Raw genomic sequence first — 18,382 nt, 5'->3', positions numbered from 1 at the left:
TCTTAAAATGCATTAACACAACTTGCGATTTTTAGGTTGTAACGGGCTGAGTTTTGATACTGGTATCATGTGAAACTAGAAAGCCTAAGGAATCCATTGGTACAGAAGGAAGCTAAATAACACTCCAAACTTGTGCTTTTTGTGAGGAAAGACTGACCATTTTGGCCACTTTCAAAGGGGCCCCTTGACCTCTGACCTCAAGATATGTGAATGAAAATGGGTTCTATGGGTACCCACGAGTCTCCCCTTTACAGACATGCCCACTTTATGATAATCACATGCAGTTTGGGGCAAGTCATAGGCTGCATTCGAAACCGCATACTACAAACTACTGAGGAACGCAGTATGCAGTATACAGTACATACCGCATACTGCGTTTCTCAGTAGTATGCAGTATGTGACGGTTAAAGCAATGTATTTTGCAGTATGCTAGACGAGGCTTTAGCCTTTAAACCAGCTCTTAAAGCACTGGACAAAAAAATTAATACAACTATGATTTTGTTGTTTATGTTATGCTTGTTTACTTTATAAGATACTGCAGGTTTAAAGTATTTATTCTAACAGCTCATAATGAAGTCCGACAAACAGGATCATCAATGAGGGGAGACGGAAAATATAAAATATTGATCCACAAAATTTATGTTTCTCAAACTGCTTTTTTCAGTTGGAGTGATCTCCCTCCAGATATTACAGAAATGTTAAAAAGGGTCATGTTGTCTCAGTAGGAATCTCTCTGCTCTTTCCCTCTCCTCTCCGCCACTCTGCTGCTCTGTGGCCAGCTCTCCAGCGAGGTACACCCTCGGGCGATGGTGGAGCTTTTCAACTCCAAAAAGGCAGATAAACACTGGTTCCTGTTAATTTATAATGGACATCTGTGTTGTGATATTTAAACAAACTATCCGTCAACAAAGAAATAAAAGCCTCCTGTCTACGAGACCGGTCTCTTGAGAGAGCTCCAGGCAGCTCATAGTGGTCTCTGAGCGTGACTACCCGGCTGGCTGGCAGCGACCCCGACAGGCGCTAGCTAGATGTCACGGCATTTTGTGAGGCTTCTAAACTCCGACAACGGTGGAACAAATGTTCGATTCGCCATATGATATCGTAAAACTGACGATATTTATAATCTACACAGTTGATTTCTCGCCTTGAAAACTTTCAGAATTGAATTTAGTGATGAAATTGCTAAAAATAAAAAAAAATAAGCCGTTTTTGGCTTCTGTTGTTGTAACCGTATAGCCTGCAGCGGTCCAGCGCTTTGCATCGTGGGATACAGTAGGCGAGGTAGACTGGTCAGATGCATACTGGAGATTTTTTTCCAAATCAGTACGACATCCGGGTATTTTTGGCATACTGTAGATTTTGCTTTTGTTCGCATACTGCATACTACATACTACATTTTGGCCAAATCAGTACGTACTACTAGTAAAGTATGCGGTTTGGAATACAGCCAGCATTAAGTCAGCATACAGACACACTGACGGCTGTTGTTGCCTGTTGGGCTTGAGTTTGCCATATTAATATTTGAGCATATTTTTCTATGCTAAATGCAGTACCTGTGAGGGTTTCTGGACAATATTTGTCATTGTTGTGTGTTGTTAATTGATTGCAAATATAAAATATATACATACATTTGCATTAAGCAAGCATATTTTCCCACTCCCATGTTGATAAGAGTATTACTAAGTAATGCTTGACAAATTAGGTAAAAAAAATATGCAATTAATTTGCAATTAATCACGATAACTATCGACAATCATGCGATCAGTCATGATTAAATATTTTAATCCATAGACAGCCCTAATATTTACTCTTAAAACAAAGCAACCAAGAGCTATTAATGATGACTTCTTTTATTGTACAAAACATGTTGCCAGTATCATTTATTAGGAGGATAACTTCATGATAGATTGCATAAATACATTTCTATATGGATTGCTGTTGTTGATGATCTCTGTGTGAACTTAATAGTGTACTTGGTCTTATTTTTACTTTTAGAGGGGTTCTGCAAAACGAAAAGGAAACAACCCCACAGAAATAACTTAACAAGAGGCTTTGTTACACATGCTTTTATTAGCCCAAACGACAGCCTAATTAGCACTTGGTTTATTGGTCGCTACGTTCCCCTTGTCGGTCTAAATATGCCTCACGACTCAGCTGTTGTTCTGTAATACACTCTGACAGAACAAACAGCTGTAAAATGGTGTCTATGTCTGCTTCCACAATACTATACAACTCATCAAAGCTGAGAATTGGAGTTGTGGCATGATATCTTGTGATTAGAGTCCATTTAAACATACATGTTTTTTTTATATAATCACGCCTGGACTACTTTTTTTTACCTGTTTAAACTTTTTTTTACCTGTTTAAACTCACACTCAGTCTCACAATTGCAATTCATCCAGAACTCAGCAGCCAGAGTATTAACTAAATCTAGGAGGTCCTGTCATATCACTCCAATTTCCCATTGCAATGTTGAGCATACATGTTAGAATTACCTACAAGGCCGTCCATGGTCTGGCTCCAGATTATATTAAATAATGTTTAACCCCTTACAGCCCACCCTGGTCCCTAAGATCAACTGATCCAAACCTTTTAGCTGTTCCACCAACAGGACTGAGGACCATATGTTCTAATTTTTGTATGTCATACAGGGGCATTACTTTTTTTATTTATTTTATTTTTTTATTCTGTAAATCTCTTAATCTGTAAATCACTTTGTGTTTAAGCACTGAAGTGCTATATAAATTAAATTAGTATTACTATTATTATTATTATTATTATTATTATTATTATTATTATTATTATTATTATAATATCATTGTGCAAGTCTTACACCTATTGTAATATAAAAGAGCTGGCAGCTCAGAACAAGGTTTTAACAGAAAATTATAATTATTTTTTAAATGCTTTACAAAATACATCCAAGGCTGAAACCCAGTCAGCCCAGGCCTTTACAATATATATATATTTTTTTTGAATGACAATAACAATGCCACTTCCTGAAAGTAATTATTACCCCCCTCTGTAGCGGAGCCTCACCTAGTCCTGCAATGAAAAGAAGTCTGACCAACAGGCGTTCTGGTCAATCACTCAATCAACCAGCTTTTTGACACTGTGCCAGAAAGCCATGCTGAGTAATCACCACTCAAACAGTGTGAGTTAAGACAGAGAAAGAAGATACACAGAGTGAAAGAGGCAGGCTACCATTTCCCCGTCAGAAATAAAACTTGAGAGAGAAGAAGAGGTGAGGAGGAAAGAGATTAGAAGAGAATTTCCACTGGTTTAATTTACTATCTCTCTTATCCCGTAATGACCCCGCTGCCTCTCTTATCTCTGTCGGTTCAGTTATGAATATAGACAGACCTTTAATCACTGCCTTATGTATTAAACAGAGTATAATGTTCATCCACCCAGTGTAGTGATAACAGTAGCAGAGCAGCGGCTCAGACTAAAAGCTTCCGCAAACTCCACACAGTAATATATCTCTCTTACTGTGCAGTATTGGTGTGATTGGCACTGTCAACCCGTAGCTGAAGTGTAATAATGTTTGTCTATCTGTGTTTAAGAATTGTAAATGGTTGGCAACCTTTTGCAGTGCATGTTTGCGTTGATATCTTTTGTTTAAACTTGATTTATTCATACATCTCCACACAGTGACGTCAGGAGATGCCTTGTCTGCTTCCACTGCCAGGGTCATTATTTCCAAAGGGCAGCTGCGCGAGCTATCGCGTCACTCAGCACAATGACAATTAAACTTTGACCTGTAAATACGCTGATCTGCACATCTTGCATCCAAATGGATTCTGGCATTGATGGGAGGCGGAGGTTATGGTGATGAACTTTTTACTGTAGAAAAGAATGGTGGATAAGGTAATTGTATGCATCTTTGAATTCAGAGTTACATTGCTCTGTGTGATCTCAACCGGACTTGAGTAAAATATCTCAAACATGGCAGGAAATGTCAGAGACGACGGGGCTACCAGGTTAGATAAATTAACATTGTGATTCTTTACATTCTGTTGCAGTCAGCAACATCATTGTAGCTTCTTTGTAGGATATGTGCTGCTCTTCATTGTGCACACTACCTTGCATAAACTATTTGCTCTTGCAGTTTGGTCTAAAACCAGTTTTAGAGATTTTGTAAAATGAGCGAAAAACATGATTTATGAAAATAAAGTGTATATATCTATTTTTGCAAAAAATGATCCTTCATATTTTCCCTTCATCATTTTGTCAGATAAGTACAATGCAGTGCTAATTTTCTTTTTGCAGCCATGGTGGACAGGAGAGGAGGTGGATGGGTCCAACAAACACAGGACTTTCAACCAGGAGACTGGAGTTTGCGTCCCAAAGTGTTATTGAGATATTTTGAAGTTACGTTAGTGATGTTTGTGACGTGTTTTCCGTACTCATGTTACATCACTTACGTTTGTATTTTCAGCCTGTTCTCATTCCAAATGTGTAAAATACCAACGCTTTGTCAAAGCCGCTGGCATTCGACACCGCTGCACAAGGCTCCCTTTAACATTGGTAAGACATGCACCGAGCTTTCCATTACCTACAATGTAAACCCATCCACGTCAATATTAAATGCTCAGGGAAAGTGCGCTGGGAGTGTAGTGACGTAGCTTTAAGAGCGAAAAGACACACCGGGAGGGTGGGAGGGGAGTTGGATGGGTCCAACAAACACGAGGCTATCATCCAGGAGACCGCTGTTTGTGTACTCTGCATCAGGCTAGAATCAACTGTTCATTCGTGTCCCCTGTTCACAACGTCCAATGTCATTGTCACTGTACAAACGTAGTAGTTTTTAGCCCATCCATGTTGTTGTTTTTTTTTGTTTTAATGCCTGAACCGAAGCATGTGTTTTTGTTTATTCCACAACCTTAAGCACGTGTTTACTGTGACCGAAAAGTGACACCCGAGAGCTTTTTAAGCACATGTTTACTGCGACCAAAAGTTGAGATGAGAACGCGTTGCTATTTAACTTAATTTATGTAGTTATTTTAAGCCTAACCATGATGTTTTACAATAGCTAACTAAGTGGTTTCATTGCCTAAACATTACTGCTGCTGTTACCGTAGTTTTGTTGCCGAAAAATAACCGCATAAACAATGTTCAGCCCGTGGCGTATAAATGGCACTTGAAAAGCCTAAAATACGTTATCATGACACGCAGAAATGTCATACTATTGATACCTTCCCCTGAGATGCACATGTATATTTCTTCTACCTTTTGTAGTCATTCAAGAAAATGTTCTGTTTTGGTTTAGAGCACCACAATGTAAACGCTATTTTCGTAGTGCAGAGTATATAGTACAAAACTGGCTTTATGATTTGTTTCAATGTGTCTTTGCTATATAGGACTTGTTCTATAACAGTCCACCATCTCAAACTAAAGCATAGTGAGCTGACTCACTCGGTCATGTTCTACCTTCTCCCACTCACTGCCTCCTCTATATCTGTGGATTTCTTCTTCTCTGATGTCTAGTGAAGACATAGCGAGCCTACGGTATTCCAAGACTGAAACTCTCTGTAGAAATCGTGATCACCGTGCTTCGTTGCTCACCTTTTTTTCCATGCCAATTTGCCTCATCTTCTATATAATTGAAATAAATATGGTAAGAGTTTGCAGTTAGTGAAATATTACAGTTTGGTTAACTTTTTCAAACTTTAGAATCACACAATCAGTACAACAGAAGTCAATGTGGACTAAACTGTGGATCACTTTCCATTGCTTTCTCACAAAATACATTCAATTATCACATCTTTTTTTTTTTTATCTCAAACTCAACCACCACCAAACTGTGTGTTATTACACTCCATTTTGCAATTGTTTACATACTATTTTAAAAACTATTAAATGTATGCTCAAAACAAAACATAACTAAAAATTACCGTAAATTACACTTCCACTTTTTACTTTCAATTACATCTACATCTAAAAAATGTGTTCCTCATGGAAGTTGAAGGTTTATGACCACCAGTCACATGCTCAGATGTCCCTCATGGATGAAATGAATGCTGGATGTCTGGACATAGCTGCAGAGACTGCCAGGGATGGATCAGGCATGCAAAGAGATTATTTCCCAGTTGTATTGCAGGAGAGGACGTAAGGTGTAGTGTTGATGAGATGCAGAGGTCAGGGTTGACCAGCACTGCTGTATATCGATATCTGCAGCTATCCAACCCTGACTCCTACAAAAATTACGTTCCCAAACAAATAAATTGCATTCTCAATTACGTTTCATAGAAACATATTTTCTTCTAGATTACCGTCGCAGTTTCAAACAGTTTTTAAACATGTGGTTAATGTTGTAAATTGAAACAAAACAAAACAATGCAACAACAATACTTTTAGGATTAGAAAAAAATCACGGTTTGGCTTAAAATGACTATGTTATGTTATTAAGCTATGGAAGTAAATCAAAATAAGTGAACATTGAAAATTTGTTTCACACGGGCCACAAACAGCGGATTTTATTACAAACATCAACAACAAAATATGTTTCCCTAGAAACATAATTCATAATACAGTTTCCTTGTTTGGGAACATCATTTTTAGGAGACAAGGCTGAGCCATCCTATACAAGTATGTAGTGAATATGCATCATTTCTTTAGATAATAATATAATTTATTTAAAAAAACTTATAATGGAAGCTACTCAAAAGACAATAGTGTTACATATTGTAATGCTACTTGTTAGTGTTTTTTTATGTCATCATATAACAGTAGCAATTGTTGAAACAAGGTGATCCTGAGATGTAAATGAGGTGTTTTGGTTGCATTAGTGCATTTTGGATGTGAGATTAACTGTTGTGTTGAGCTGCATGTTGGTAAAGAGAACGGTATTAAGAGTTTTGAAAAAGTGAGTCAGTATAGAGATATGTGTGTAACGCAAAAAAAATAATAATAGATAAATTAAAAAAAATTAAAAAAAGACTGTAAATACAAAGGTCAAATTCAGAGGCCATGTCCGAAAATAAATGTTGTCCTACTTTATCAAGGCTCATCCTGTGCAGGAGAAGGTCTTGTTATATAGCAAGCAGTTTCCAATACAGCACAGTGCAGCAGAAAAAGTTGATATAAATAGAACTTTTGCTAGATTGCATTGCAGCGACATCAGGTAGTGAATCTCAAATCAAGTTCGAAACAACTGAAGATCATGCTCCATCTCCCACTTCACTAAGTGGTGCACAGAGAACCACCTACTCCCGAATGTCACCAAGACTAAGGAACTTCTGATTGAAACCTGCAATAAACCCAATACCTCCCACTGCCACATCTCTATCAACAGTGAGCCAGATTAGATGGTGGAGAGCTAGCCAACAGAGGCTCTCCGCCACTTTCAGTCACACCCCATCTTCTGCTCCTCCTGTACACGAGGATCATAGAACCCATCCTCTTCCACATGCTACTTCACCATTCTCACTGTCACCAACAGGAACAAGCTCCTCAAAATTACACACAATGCCTCTAAAATCATTGATCTCCCCGCTCCCAGCCTCCCAGCCCTCATTGACACTGCCAACACATATGGAGCTCTATGGCACAGATGAATAAAATATCAGACTTTGGATACACCAGAACTCCATTTAAATGGATTGGTGGTAAGTCAACTCTTCCTTAGAATAATTTTACAATTTAGAGTGTTTTTCCCCCCAGAGAGAGCACATTGAGTCATTTTTTTTAATGCATAGGCATCAATAGCAGCAACTGTGAAAGCTAAGTGACTCTCAGGAATCACACAATTTGAATTGAGTGTAAAATGAGAACATTTTTGATTACCACCCCTAATCATCAGCCCCATAATGGAAAGTATGACTCATGTCTGTGCTTTTTACTGTTTTAAAATAAACTTTTTATTGGCATCATAATAGTGTGATGATGAAAGGTATAACAAGAAACATTAGCTCACCTGTTTTTGATGAAATGTGAAGTGATGACACATCTTGCAGGCTGTTCTCATACACTGTTTGTAGCTATACCTACGAAAAGCAATGCACTGTTTTTGTATATATCTCACAAAATCAATTCATATGTAATCCATGTAGTTGGTAACCAGGTAGTATACCAAAAGTCAACGTACTTCCTCACCTAAGTAATGTCACTTTCGCAGTTATTGTAACCCAAACGTTGACTAATTTGTTGCATAACTTCGGTACTTAAGTAACGCCACATCCGTAGTTATTGTAACCCAAACGTTGACTTATTTTTTACGAATCCTCCATAATTAAGTAACACCAATTCCATAGTTACAGTAACCCAAGCGTTGATTTATTTGTTACTTAACTTCTGTACTTAAGTAACAACACTTCTGTAGTTATTGAAACCCAAACGTTGACTTATTTGTTAAGTAACTTCCATACTTAAGTAACACCACTTACGTAGTTATTTTAACCCAAATGTTGACTTATTTGTTGTGTAACTTCCGCACTTAAGTAACACCACTTCTACTGTTATTGTAACCCAAACCACAATATTTTCCTAAACCTAACTTAGTAGTTTTGTTGCCTAAACCTAACTAAGTTGTTTTCCTGTGAAGAAGGAAGTTTATTTTGAAAAAACTGTATGCATGTAACGAGCAGAAATGTGACACTTGCTGCTGGATATTCGTAGGAGAACGCATGACAAATGAGGTATAACTTTTCGAGAGATATCACACAAACCCTTATATGAAGATACTTTGGATCTTGACAACTCCATTAGTCATGGGGCGTACTATCTCTGCTTTGTTTCAGGGTGCAGACATTGACAAGAATGGTTTAATGGTGTGTTACAGTTCGTCTTTATGCTCTATAGGCCATGCTTTGCACAATCATGGTCTGTGTATCACACACTCTGCATGGGGCCATGCAAAGAAAGATACCATCTCTCTCTTTTTTTCTTCCATTCACCTTGTTTCCCTCTGGAAATGTGAATATTTTGGGGCTTACAATGCGCCGGCCTCGCCCTATGAGCCTCTTCGAGAAACTCTAAATTCGTTGCTCATATCGGAGCGTGGAAGCTGAGTTTATTAGTAATGCCAGCCTTGTTGTTGCTCGGCGCTGAACGAATAAGAGGCTTGCAAGAGAGGCTTATCTGTCAGGGTGCACACACACAAGAACAGACGCACAGCAGCACAATACAGAAACACACAATCAATACAAGGCAAATATGTCCACACACACACAAAGCCCATGTGAGCATGCATGTGAGCACAGATAGCAACGCACACTTTGACGCACATATAACATGCATTAATTCAGGCACACTCGTAAAAACATACGTGCGCGCAAGCTCTCTTTGGTGATGCTGAAGTGTAAACAAGTAAAAGACGGCTTCAGAATGATTGTGGCCTTGTCTTGTTAGGTGCTGCATGAATAAGAGGCTTGCAGGGAAGTCTTATCTGTTTGGCAGTGTGCACACACTCTCTCTACACACTTTTAGGAGCCTTATCTGAGCCAAGGTAGATAACATGGCGAGAAGCAGAGAGTAAGGAGCAGATCTCGCCATGAATGGAACATGTACCTGGCTCAGGAACACTACTCGCACAGTCAATGACACACATGCACAGCTCCCTAGGTTACGGAGCAGATGTTATGACCTGAAGCACAGTCTGCACGACAAAGCGAACATGACGAACAGCGCTGTTTGCACCGGCGATATGTATGCAACAGAGAAAAGCATATGGCGGTGCCGAATGATAATGAGAGGAATGTTTGGGGAGAAATGCATCACGCTCATATGATAGCAATCTGTTTACAAAAACCGGCAGCAGTTAAAACTCAATCAATCAACTGCAATTGGTTATTATAAGAATAGAATAACATAATAAGCTGTGTTCGCTCATGCTAAATTTGAAAATGTGTTAAAGTTGAACTTAAATTCAAATGGGTGTTTTGAAGTGGGGTTATATATGAAGTACTTATCCATAGTCAGTAATACAGTAGTTGACGGCCAGCATGCCGCCAGTTTGAAGAGGCACGTACAGTACGTTATCGCACGGAAGCAAAGAAATAGACAGCTAATCAGCAAGAGAGAGCTAGACAGTCTGACGGGGAGCTGAACCCTTTATCTATGCCAGGGGTCAGAAACCTGCTGCACCGGAGCCAGATACGGCTCTTTAGCCCCTCTCCAGTGTCTCCCTGTGGATTTTTAAAAATGGAAAGGAATAACTGTTTTTTTGTTTACATTTTCATTTCTATTTATCATTGTTGTAGGTCTATGGTACGGTGGTGCGACAGAGTATTAGGGCCACATTGAGAAAAAAAAATACATTTTGTTTTCGAGAATAAAGTCATAATATAACGAGAAAAAAGTAATATTATGAAAATAAAGTCATAATATTATAAAGTAGTAACTTTACGTGTTACTTTCTTTTTTTCTCGTAAAGTTATGACTTTATTCTTGTAATATTACGACTTTTTTTCTTTTAAAGTTATGACTTTATTATCGTAATGTTACAACTTTATTCTCATAACATTACGACTTTTTTTCTCGTTAAGTTATGACTTTTTTCTCGTAATGTTACAACTTTTTTTTTGTAATATTATGGCTGTTTTCTGGAAAACTCAGATTGTTGTTTTGCGGCTCCAGACAGATTTTCTTTTTTTTTTGCCTAAAACGGCTCTTTTGATAGTAAAGGTTGCTGACCCCTGATCTATGCTCTCGCCAAATCAACCAGACTCCAAAAAAAAATTTAAAATACTTTGGTGAATCCAAACTAACCCTTTAAAACACCAAAGTCACACAATAACATAAACAAACTAACCGATCGAGGCAGCAGTAGAGCAGCAACTCCTGTGTTCTGCAAGGTAAAATTACTGTTTTTGTCAATGGAGTCTGGTGGCTTTGGCGAGAGCACAAACGGATAAAATGGCTTCAGTTTCCCGTCAGAAAAGCCTGTCTGACGGCAAGGTAAAGCGGTGAAAATATTCTGTATATAGCATTAAATTGAACTGATATTGATTTTTTTTTAGGTGAATCTTTCTTTTTCCACAGCAGTACATTGCTTTGGTTATGTGCGGTAACTCCTGTCTGTTTCTCCAAACTGGGACTGCTGTAAGAAACATGCCGGTGCAAGGTGGCTGACTTCGTGAAGAAGACCCGCTCCTTATGTAGATATAACCGGCTCATTCTCAGGTAATGAAAACACAACGATTCTTATTTTTAGGTGATTATACACTAAAGAAAACATCCCATTAATATTATACTCAATTTCTGCCAATATCCCCCCTAAATGCTACACACACTGGCCCTTTAATGTAGAAGTTTTCAGCACATCTCTTAGCAATGCTCAGTCAAACCCTGCCAGGAGAAACATCGACCCATAGGCTTAAATCTTAGACACTGTTTTTACAAATACCTATGTCCAAAAATATGGAGGAAAACCTCAGTTTAACTTAAAAGTGTGAAATTCATATTTAAAGTGAGTGTTGTATTATGTAGACTTTCAGCTTCACTTTAGTGGTGCAAAGACAACTGTAAGTGTGTGTGTGTGTGTGTGTGTGTGTGTGTGTGTGTGTGTGCGTGCGTGCGTGCGTGCGTGTGTGCGTGTGTGCGTGCATGCTTTAGTATGGAGAGAAAGTGTTTCTCAGCCTTATTATTCCAGAACAAAGCTGACTGTGTCAGAGCTGTCAAAACGTTGGCTGCTAATGAACCTCATACTGTATCTCTAGATGCTCTATGCACTATAGATGACTCACACCATAAAAAGGCCAACTTCAGTGTTAAGTGCTTCACCAGTGGAGGTATTTTTTTTATGTGGTTAACAGATAATGGCTTTATTTTATTTGTATTGTCCTGTTGTCGTTAATCCCTACAGTTTGAACATAACTATGCCTTTGCTTTGACCAGGGGTCTGTTCTCAAGCATGTCCATCTCAGCCTCCCTTAGGCTTCTCCACTTATAGACACACACTGCAGTGTTGGCTGATACACCAGATTTTAACAATAAACTCAGTGTTCTAGCTGCATGTCATTAGTCACCATATGGTTTTATTGCTGTGACCAAGTTCTTATTTTGTCCTCCGTGGGGTAATGCTTGTGTTCTATAACTCAACATATTGTCAACCAAAGTGTTAGAACAGAGCAAATGATCTACAATGATGATACAGCAGCCAAATAGTGTTACTGGAAGGATGTAGGGTGCAAATATCTGTTACACCAAGCATAATGATTATGGCTGTCATCAATTAAAATATTTAATTGTGATTGACTGCATTATTGTCCATAGTTAATTACGATTAATCACACAAAAAAATATTCAAAATATGCCTTAAAGGGAGATTTGTCAAATATTTGATAATCTTGTCAACATGGGAGTGTGCAAATATGCTTGCTTTATGCAAATATATGTATATATGTATTATTGGAAATCAATTAACAACACAAAACAATGACGTGTATTGTCCAGAAACCCTCACAGGTACTGCATTTAGCATAAAAAATATGCTCAAATCATAACATGGCAAACTGCAGCCCAACATGCAACAACAACTGTCAGTGTGTCAGTGTGCTGAATTAACTATAACTTGCCCCAAACTGCATGTGATGTCTGTAAAGGGGAGACTCATGGGTACCGATAAAACCCATTTTTATTCACATATATTGAGGTTAGAGGTCAAGGGACCCCTTTGAAAATGGCCATGCCAGTTTCTCCTCGCCAAAATTTAGAGTACGTTTGGAGCTTTATTTGGCTTCCTTCGCGACAAGCTAGTATGACATAGTTTTCTAGTTTCATATGATATCAGTATCTTCACTCTGGCTTTAAAACTGACCCCACTACAACTTAAAAACCGCAAGTTGCGTTAATGCGTTGAACAAATCAGTGATGTTAAAACAAATTTGCATTAACACATTATTATTTTGTTAACTTTGACAGTTTTAATACTTATGTTTGCTAATTTGTAATTTTCACTTTAGTGCTTGTCTGATTCAATTCATTCATTCTTGAAAAGCACCAGTGCGGTGTTGAAGGCATTATAGCGCTGTCCGTGGTGCTGAACAGCTCTTATCTGGCGGCCTAGCAAGAATCTGCTGCACATTTTGATTAAAGATGTAAAACCCCACTCCTCCTTTGCACAGCAGATCACTCTGTACGTGCTGGCATATTGTCCAAGATACTTAAATTATCTCTAGTTTTAGCCGCTATGCTGAATTTAATGAGGGTGAGCTCTCATTAATTTGAGTTCCTACAACAGGATCAAATGACTCTGCCAATGAGGGACTACTCATTAGTCCGGCTTCCGTGTTAATAATGTGCAGATTGGCCTAAAAGTGTCACAGTTTATTTGTTTTGCCTGTTGTTGTCAATTATCTGAATATCCAATAATAGCACACATATGTTCAGTATTACTAACAGTGTTATGTATGACCACAAAAGCATCATGGCTACAGACACGAATGAAACTTTATGATTAGAAGGAACCTTAGGGGCAAATTTCAGAATAAAATCCTTGAATTGGAAAAAAATTTTCCCCCATTTCCTCTCACCATATACTGAGTTTTATGCATGAGATGATGTAATATGTTGACTGTAATGATGAAAGCCTTATCATTACATGTGACCTTGAGTCGATTTGGCGATATCTAAATAGATACGTCTCCTATTACTACAGAGTTTCACATTCATAGGTTTTAGGTCTTTCACTCAGCACTTTGATCTTTTTTTATTCTTGGTATTTGACACAATTATGTTTTGAGATGATGCAAACTTCTCTTGAAATAGTCGTATGTATTCATTCTGCAAATTCCATAGTATTCTGGATAATGGTTGCCAGTGAATACAGCAATGCTAATAACAGTCAGACACACAACTGTTTGTTTATTATAAAGATGATCAGAGGTAATCTGTATTACAGACTTCATTAGACATAACTGAAACTTAAATCTGCAGTTGGCAGGATGTTTTTGGCATCATTGGGCAAAACTTCCATAATAACCTTTCAGCATTTTGTAATTCAAGTGTTCTGAGAGAAAACTGGACTTCTGCACCTCCTCATGGCTCTGTTTTCAGGCTTTGAAAAATCGAAATCTAAACTTTGGCCAATCACAGGTCATTTCAGAGAGAGAGCGTTGCTATTGGCTGTTCATTCAGCAGCTGTCAATCACTTGCAAACTTCGAACAATCTAGGCAGAGCTGACCAAATATTACTGTAATGCCTATTTCCCTCCTGAAATGTTTCAGAAACATCTTGTAGTGAGCTGTTTAGCTGTAAGTTAAGCTGAAAGTTTGCTCCGGTTGGTGGGCGGTGATTGGTATTTCCTCAACAGATCTCAACACGGCTACCGGGTCACAAACTTTCTCATTTTACAGCTAAACAGTACACTACGAGATGTTTCTGAAAAAAATTTAGTCGAGAAATAGGCATTACAGTAACATAATATTAATTAATATAGGAGTATAGCTTGACAGTTTGATCGGAGTTTGCGAGTGACTGACTGCTGCTCAGAGACGACAAGGCTCCAGCTCGGCTCTGATTGGTTGTTTTCTTCCGGTCTGTGAAATCTTGCAGATGCCATTAGGAGCACCGGAGGACACCGGAGGCAATTGATTTTTTGATTTAATATTTGCTCCAATTCCACCCACTGCTGCTTTAAAAATAGTTTTAACACATCCCATATTTTGCTTTTAGTGCATTATTTCTCCCTAAAGCAGGGTGATCACCCCAAAGGCAACTGACATCCCACAAAAAAAATATATTATCATTATTTTTTGTTTGTTTGTTTTTTTCCAAATGTATTGACACCTACAAGGCTCCGTTTGCCCAAATCATCTTAAGGCTAACATGATTGCAAAATCCATTTTATGAGCACTCCTGGTCTTAAGCTGTGTTTCCCCAAAGCATTGTAACATGAGACGCTCCTGGATATGACTGTAGATTAACGAGTTCCTGGAACCACAAACATGTTTCATCTGCCAGTTTCTGCCCTCATGGTCCTCATCTCCCTGTTTTTTTTTTCTTTTTCATAGTCATCTCTCTTGGCTTATATGCCACTTCCCTAATATTCTGTTTCCAGTTTCCACATCTTTTCTCTTCTTTTATTGTTTTTTGCATGTCTAATACAGAAATGATTGCAGAATGACATTCACAATAGAGGATGTGCATATTCATGACACTTATAGGATCTGTCATTGCTTGGTTTTTTAATATGTGCATAAGAGAAACAACTCCCTGGAGGAGCAACTAAATTCATCAAAGTTTACCGACTTCCACCCAGTTACATGAATTACAAGAGGCAGCAAGCTGAAAGCTGTTGACTGCTCACTGCTGACTGCTGACTGCACCTCATGCTTCAGTATCATGCTGAACAATTAAAAAAACAAAAGTATAAAAAAATTCTGTTGTGTGGTTTACTTTATGATGTATGTAAAGTATATGTATGCACTTTCAATTTATAGCTGACATATATAGTTTAATATGTCAAGTTACTTTAAAGCTAAAGTTGGTAACTTTGAGCAAATATGAAACAAATATATATACTATTGAAAGTTAATATACATTTTTTTTATTATAAAACAGTCACTATATCCTAACAGTAGTGCATGAGACAGGTAATCTGAAAAAAAAAAAAACAGAGCCGAGGAGTCTCTTCAGCAGTTGTCAATCACTGCTTGCAAAACTCTGAACTCTGTTCAAACGGTCAAACTAGGCAGTGTTGATCAAATATGAATCAAGATTATGTTACTGTAATGCCAATTTCTCCCCTCAAATATAAAAGTTTACTCTGGCCAGTGGGCGGTTCTCTGTTTTTTCTTGACTGTTTTCAACGTGGTAGCCGGGTCACAAACATTCTCCTATTTATTTATCTTCATCCTTTTTGTAAAATAATAAATTAACTGTTTGGCATTAACTTTTTTTTGTTAAAAAAGTAGATTTAATCAAATCTTCCAGGATATGATTTTAAAGGGCAAACATTTTCAGAAGAATTAAATGTTCAGACAAAGGCTGTGATATGTGTAAGTAGTAACATATTTATTTAACCGACCTAATGGTCCCAAATGATATAAAATTGATTAGTTTTAAGACCAAAGTCTTGGCCTAATGATTCTTAATTACAAAAGATCTGATCACACACGAACAGGCGTGGTTTTAAATTTAATAGCTGTTCACAGACTGTGTGGGCTACAATGCACAAGAAGCCTAAGGGGCTGTGCATATGCCACGTTTTTTGCGCCCTCGCATCCATTATTAATGTAGATGCCGTTGCAACACGCAAGCATTCCCAAGCGTCTATTTTTCTCGGCTCGACGGCTGCATCCCGAGATAAAAAAAGATTCAACTTTTGGAACTCTGCAGCACGTGCAGCATGTCATGTGATGAGGAACAACCAATCACAGTCGGCATATATCTTTTCTCTCTACTGTAGTTAAACATTTGATTGCAGGGCTACCCAGAGCTTTTTGATCTGTCCCACTAACTATTTTACCTACTTCCTCCGTTCCGTCCCAGGACGTCACAACATCCGGTTGAAAGGTCAGCCAAGTTCATACAGATAAATTGAGCAGTAAAGTTACTGTGAGGGACTGACGGTGCTGGAAATACATTTATCTTTGTTTTGACTTTATTTAGTTTAGTCAGTGAGGCTTTTACTGAAAAAAAAAAAAGCACCTTGGATGAAAAGATAAAAAGATAAAAGGATAAAAGCGGCATGTCTGTTATTTTCCACACATTTTTAGACACGGCATGTGAGCGGCCCCTTATTCTCTTTTACAATATTTAACTTCATGTTTACAATCAGGCAGGCAAACTCATTAAAATGTGCAATAATTAAGATCAGTGTATATGATGGATTAGTGGCATTAGAATGTGCCAGAGACACCAAATTTGGACTTTTCCGGCCAACATTTTCCCAAAAGCTGGCTACTTTTTCCTCACTGGCTGGTTACTGCACATCCTTGTGGAAAGCCCTGTTCATCATAGTGGAGTATACAAATTTGCAGCCACTTATTGAAGGCATTTATCATGTTTCCTCTCTCTTAAACCTTCCTTGTTTTTAGGGAGTGGTCCGATTATTCGTCCCAGTCCAGCCTTGGTTATAGTGAATGTAAAGCGCTAACACTACAGTAGATCTCCACTGGTATTTATTGGGTTGAGTGTTTAGCTCACTGAATAGCTAGACAGGGACATCTAGTGAGGCCAGTATTGTTTCCCCTCAACATTTCAGCACAATTACATGCTCTAATTGCTATGTCGGAGGCCATTACACCCCACTAAGGGAAAAAAATGAATGTGTAGGTAATAGATGCAAAGGAACAATTCCTGGACTGAGGCTTTAAGTCATTGCTGAGTGTGTACTTTCCTGACCACTCATCTGTGTGCAAAAGGATTTCAGCCAATATGACCTGCTGCCGTCTGCAATAGCCATAACAGCTAATCGATAGCTTGATCCACGGTGACAGAGGGCTAAAGCTTCAGCAGCTTATGTTGATACTGACAGTGCCTTTGTGCTCCCATCTTCAGCTTTTGCCTTAGTGGATAGAGTTATGACACAAATACTACCAGGGTTTGGGATTTTATAGCTTTAGTGGCAGCCAATTCTATATGGGAATACTGTCTGACCCAATCAAATGCTGGCAAGGGAAGAGAATTTAGAAGATTAGCTCTAAAGAGTCCAGGTTGACAACTGCAAGTTTGTCCCAACATGTACAGTCAATATTGGTAAAGCTGCATAAGATCCATCATGATAAGCAGGTTAAGAATGTTCTAAAAGGCTAATATTTGAAAGCGAATGTTTTGAAATGATAAAATTGTAGGTAGTTTTCCCAACCGTACAGTACATCAGACCTTATCCTAAATTGGTTACTGGATGTCTACCTTTCTGATCACTGATCCAAGTCACACTGAGGGGATTTCTACCCAGCCATCCAATTATTTCAGTCTTACCGCTGTTTCCAACATGGTCCCCAGATGATCAGACAATCAATGCACTGATCAGCACCACTGGAAAGCCTACAGTTTTAGTGGCTTAGTGTGTTAAAAGCATTGGTCAGTGACCGGTCATGACACTGTGCTTGTTAAGGACAAGCCCCTTGTTATAAATCTTATAAAAATCAGATAAGAATGATTTTAGGTTTATAAGAGAGGACCTATTGTTCAACCGATCTCTAGTGATCTAGTTGGGGAGAACAGACACCATCGCAAGGATCTCTTTCCACTGAAATAGATGAAATCTAGAAAGAAAAATAGAGTTTGGGGATTAAGTGTGTGCTGAGAGTCTACTTTAAATTCAGTCGTTATCTGGAGAGGAATATTGTGAGGCAGTGGCTGTCCCATAAATTCCCTATACATCGATATGTATGAACAGAATTCAAAGGGATAAACTCCTGGTATATATTTCACAGATCTAAACTGATTTGTTGAAGCTCCTAGAAATATAATCTATGAATTCTGACTCAG

Source organism: Sebastes fasciatus, chromosome 15, assembly GCF_043250625.1.
Source record: "Sebastes fasciatus isolate fSebFas1 chromosome 15, fSebFas1.pri, whole genome shotgun sequence".
In the NCBI taxonomy this organism is placed as follows: Eukaryota; Metazoa; Chordata; class Actinopteri; order Perciformes; family Sebastidae; genus Sebastes; species Sebastes fasciatus.
The sequence above is the reverse complement of the archived record's forward strand: the minus strand, read 5'-3'. Positions refer to the sequence as shown.